Raw genomic sequence first — 6,015 nt, 5'->3', positions numbered from 1 at the left:
GACTGACTTGGCATTCGACTCAATTTATATTCCATCAGAAGGATATTTTACTCACGCTTCCGGCCTTTTAACTCTAATATTCGGCCAAACTAGCTGATCTGTCCAGTTAGTAGGTTCGGCGACCTGGTAACCCTATCCAAGAGTAACATTGTGATAAGGACAGTACTCTTTTAAGTTTTGTCCATTTAGTCCATTTGAGAGATTGATTACAATATAATTATTGGCGCTAGTATTAATTTATCTGGTATATAATATACCAGAAATGTAGTCTTTTAAATCTTTATTATTATTACACGCTTTATTATAACTATTTGTACACCACATTAAGAATTATACAAGAAAAAAAGAAACAAAATAGAAGTAGAATACAAATGGCTTAAATCTTTATAAGTGCTTACCAGTTGTATTAGAGAAATTCTGATGATGACATCCCAAATACTAACTCAATTTAGATAAATTTATATTAAAAGTTTAAATTGAAATAAACATAAGTTAAAAATATTGTAACTAATTTTAAAATGATTGTTAATTCAAAATTTCTTTTGGATTCTCCGATGTGAGTTGGAAACGTGCGTAGAGAACGAATTTTAAAAGATGTTTTTTTTTTTAATTTCACTTAAAGTTAGCCTCAGGCTGCATTTCCTGAGAGTTCTCCATGGTGTTAATTCTACCAATCCGCACTTGGCCAGTCTGGTAGACTACGGCCTAAAAACCCTTCTAATTCTGGGAGGAAACCCGTGCCCGTTGGTGGGCCAGTAATGAGTTGATGACGATGATGATGGAGAGTTAGCCTTCAACTGTAATGACACTGGTGCAGCTAAAACTCCAAAACGATAGAGGTGCGTGCCAAAATCCCTCACTTCTTAGAGAGAAGCATAATCCCAGCAGAAGGAAAAGACTCATGATAATGATGGTGGAAAGAAACCCTTATTATGAAGTCTCCCTAGATACGGAATTAGGAAGTATGGTATTTAGGTACAACAACGTAACTCCATAGAACTCAGGGCAATTAGTGGAAGTGTGCGTTAATCCTGCGTTGAACAAAGACGTGCCAAATTATTATTTCATACACTTCACCACAGATCTGGCGACCTCCCTCCTCAGCGGTGAGTGAGTCCGTCAAGTGGGAGGTCCCGGGTCCGATCCCCAGCTTGGACAGGATGAGAATTTATAAGAATTTTCTCTGTTCCGGTCTTGAAAAAGGTTTCTGCCGTGGTTAGTTACCACCCAACCGACAAAGATGTACCGCTAAGCGATATAGTACCTATATATTTTGTAGTGCTTCAAATATGTTCGCCTCTGCAAGACTGCCCAACCTTCTTTGCCTTAACACGTTCCAGAATAGCTTCCTTTTGGGAACGATTACGTCGCTCAAATAAGTTGGATGTCGCCTTCTTCCGCCATTGGTTGAAACCACATCGCAGCGCGAATCGGAAATAAACTTTTTTTTTTTAGTTTTAATTATTTTATTTTTTAGTTTTTTAATTTGTAATTGTAGTTGGATATTTATTTAAATTTTAAATTCTACTATTGTTTTTAATTTTTTTTGTATTATTTTCACAGTATTTTTTGTATTTTTGTTTTAATTTTTGTCGTTTTGTAATATGGGTATTTGACCTGAATTATTATAATTATTACTCTTATAGTGTTCCGGTACGATGTCGCGTAAAAACCGTTTAGGTGTAAAAGTAAGTACAACTGCCGTGCCATGTGGCAATATTAAACAAAAAAAGGTATCCCTATCTTTTGACTGTGAGATGGTGATAACAAAAAAAAACCCGGCTAAGTTTGCTGTGGGCTCGTCTTAGACCAGGGTTCGAGTCCCAGCACGCACTTCTAACTTTTCAAAGTTATGTGCGTTTTAAGCAAATAAAAATATAACTTGCTTCAACGGTGAAGGAAAACATCGTGAGGAAACCTGCATGCCTGTGTGCTCTCCATAGTGTTCTTAAAAGCGTGTGCAGTCCACCAATCCGCACTGGGCCAGCGTGCTGGACTACGGCTTTACCCTTCTCACTGTGGGAGGTGACCCGGGCCCTGTTCTGGGCCGGTAATGGGTTGATATAATTATGATGATGATATTGTGTATAACGCTTCATAGGTGTAAACATGAAAAAAAAAAATTTAATTTTTGTTTGAAGGCTAGCAAAAGCTTGGGCTGATATCTGATATATCATATAGGTCGACATCCGACCTCCTAGCTCAGTAAATGCGTGTGTATCGGGCATGTGTCTGTGTGCGTGTGTGTGTTTGTGTACACCAATGCGGCCGAAGGCAGGTAAGGCCCACTTTTACTTTCAGTCACGACGCACGGCCGATGACTTCTAACCAAGATGTAGTACCAGTGCATTAAGCTATTCCTAGATATGTTTTATCTTACGCTCATAACTGACGGACAAAGTAGATGACCAACCTGATGGTAAGTGGTAAACCATCGCATATAAACAGAGCGACACTTCGTAGGGCTGTGCCCATAGATCGGAGGAAAAAATATACCAATATAAAGTCAACATCTCCTGAGGATACTCCGGTTTTGGAGTAAAACGTGCGTAGAGGGTACATTGCCGAAGGTCTGTTTAGTGAGGATTCTCCTGCTTTTGGCGGACTATAGCAAACTAAGCTTAATTTTCATAATACATCATGGATTTCCGCAAAGTAACACCTGCTTCTATCCAATACCAATGTTACTTTTGACAAAGATCCTTACTTAATATTTGTCCACTTTACAAGATTCAGAAAAAAAATCTCGATTAAAAAAAAATTTTTTTGGGATAATATAAAAAAATACTTTATAGTCGAGATGTTTCTGAGTACATGTTTCACCGAGCAACTGATTACCAAGTTTTACTCGGTTTCATTCTCGCCAAAGTACCGAGTTACTAAGTCTAGGTTTTCACATCCTAGATAAGCGAAACCAGGTGTATCTGTGCACGGTAACTCCAACTGCAAGCTGGAAGCAAGTGTTGTTTATCCTTTGAGGACACTTGCAACCTGTATACTAGACGTACTAAACTTGCATAAGAGATACTTGCGACCTATATACGAGACGTACTCAACTTGCATAAAAGACACTTGCGAACTGTATGCACGACGTACTTAACTTGCATAAAAGACACTTGCAAACTGTATACGAAACGTACTTAACTTGCATAAAAGACACTTGAAAACTGTATACGAGACGTACTTAACTTGCATAAAAGACACTTGCAAACTTTATAAGAGACGTTCTAAACTTACATTAGAGACACTTGCAACCTGTACACGAGCCGTACTTAACTTGCATAAAAGACACTTGCGAACTGTATAAGAGACGTTCTTGACCATAAAATACACTTGCAAAGCGAATACGAGACGTACTTAACTTGCATAAGAGACTCTTGCGAAAATAATCAACAATATTATTGCTAAAAGGTAAAGGTCCTACGATGGTTAAAAGTACTGTCAAAATATTAACAGACTACCACATTATTAGCATACGTGCAATCATTGACTTGTCATTGTGCACGAGATTAGCAAATAATGCTAAATGTTTTAATGGCGTGTCAGTGGTTCGCAATCGGAAAACCGTTATGACGCTATTGAATTAGTAGAATACAAACTTGTCATAACTGACCATTGAGATGTAACTGATCGACCACTGAAACACTGAGAACCATCGAGTAATAAACTGCTTAGCAACACCTGCAACGTGCCGCCCTGTGCTAATAAACCTGAGGTACCTATAATTTCTCTGAACGAGTGACAACCTATGTCAATAAAAGCTCTAGGTAGAGTGCGGCCAGCTCCTAAGTCCAACACTGGTTTTTTTATTGATGATTATTTTTATTTTTAGTTTTGTTTTTAATTTTTGATAAAATTTGATTTTGATTTAATTTTATTTTATTTTAATTTTTTTTGGCGTATTTTTATCTTTCTGAGTTATTTTTTTTAGTTTTATTTTATTTCATTAAATTTGTGCATTGTTTTATTAATTTGCAATGTTTTCTGTTTATGGGTGAAGCCCGAAATAAATTTATATTATCATATTTATTATTGTTATTACTGCACATAATTACAAGGTAACAGACTCACACCACAGCGTCAGAGAGGTGTCAAGAAAGAGATTAATATAGCCGGATTGTGGGGCTGTTTTATTGAAAAAGCTTGTCTCCGCACCGGGGGCGACATGATAACCCCATATGCTAATATGCCCCCGTTGAGAAGCGTCACACGGAGACTGTTAATGCGTCTTTAGAAGTTTAGACCCCGCTTGCGCAGCGGTTTGTGAAAATTTAGCTGTCTCGTGCGAAGCTGCGGAACAGTATTTTTTTTTTTATTATCTATAGGGCAGCGCTTTACGACAGCAATCAAGCCCGTTAGAAAGCAATGATGAAGTCTAGGATGGAGCACGCTTGCCTAAAAAAGCCTATTCTCATCAATATCAGCTAAACACAGAATTAAGAACATACAGAAGCCGTGTACACGACTAATATTGAAGCATCAAAAACCACTCCAATTTAGTAGTGTTTCTCGAACAGGCGGTAAGTTACTTCATTCATTTAGCAGTTGACAGTAATTATTTTACCTCTAATGTTCTAAACGTTTACCATAAAAATGGGGAAAATAGGAAAAGTTTGTGAGCTGCAACCGCGGGTGTGAAGTGAGCTGTGACAGACATGCTATAATGGCTGAATAAGGATTCTGTATGTTCTTCATTCTGTGGAGCTAAAGCAGTGTGGAAACTAGAACCTGATAAAATAATTACCTACACTCCACGCGACCTACCTACACTACAATAACGCGAACAATTCAGCTTCAGGGATTCGCTGTCTACTGATCACGTGTCACTTGTAGGTTTTAGCCCATTGGACCATCAAATTTAGTGCAATGATATTTTAGTATAGGACGTTGTGATTTGCTACAACTATTAAGTTTGCGGCATGTCTTTTTTCAACTGCTTCGAAACAGAGAGCTACGTCATCCTAACCATCGATCCATAATAAATGTGCAAAAATTTTTGGGACGCTATTGGGATTGGAAAAGTTGAAAAGTGAAACGAGCGAGCAACAAGATGCGCAATTGCTATGACAACGATAACCAAATCTCATAGTAAAAAAACTAGATACATACAGCTTAGTCTTTTATCTGAGAATATTTTTTAATTTAAAAACAGTTTTAACACAGACACTTGTGATGAATAAATATTTGATGATTAATGATTTATAGCTGCTTTCTAAAAATATGTACTTTATTAAATGCAATTTTTTATTTAAACGATCAGGGGAACATTAAATTACTTATGATCCAAGTTAATAAAATACGTTGCATTCCCAAAAGTAACTTTTTCGTGATCCAACAAATTAATATTTATGAATCATAGCGCGTAATAAATAAATAATTGTTACTCTAATGTTTTTGTTTTATAAGAAATCTATGACTAAAAGAGTGTGTGCTTAAGACCGCACGGCAAAAGTGAAAACAATAACTGTGTTTTAATCATCTTTAATGTTTATAATGTTTTTTCAATATAAAATATTTATAAAATATTTTTATTAGCACGATACACCGCTAACTATATATACTAACATCACAATGTAAACCAAATAATTGTTAAAATAATTAACTATTACGTACAATCAATAACTATTAAATTAACAAAGGCAATTATTAGGTATGAATTGAATAAACTAATATGTACGAGTATGTGCGGTACACCAAAAGAAGTTTTCACTTTTTTATAGCATAAATTTTCCATGGTATAAAACCCGGTCAAAAAGGTTCTCAATAGTTCGATGCGTTTTTAGTGTTCTTATATAGTGGCACTTTAGTGGCTTATTGCTCCTTCATGTCTCATTTTTATTACTCTTTTAACAGAAAAGTAGAAACATAATTAAGCTTTTATTAGCCAAAAATTTGTATTTTCTGGGTATAACGGAACGTAGTAGATTCTAAATGTCAAAATCAAATGGCAATTGACAGTTGACAGTGACAAGAAGGATTGTTTACCTAGTTTTACTGTTGTTTATTGTTCAATTA

The sequence above is a fragment of the Pararge aegeria genome, chromosome 9 (assembly GCF_905163445.1).
Source record: "Pararge aegeria chromosome 9, ilParAegt1.1, whole genome shotgun sequence".
NCBI classification, from domain to species: Eukaryota; Metazoa; Arthropoda; class Insecta; order Lepidoptera; family Nymphalidae; genus Pararge; species Pararge aegeria.
This window is presented reverse-complemented; position numbering follows the sequence as displayed.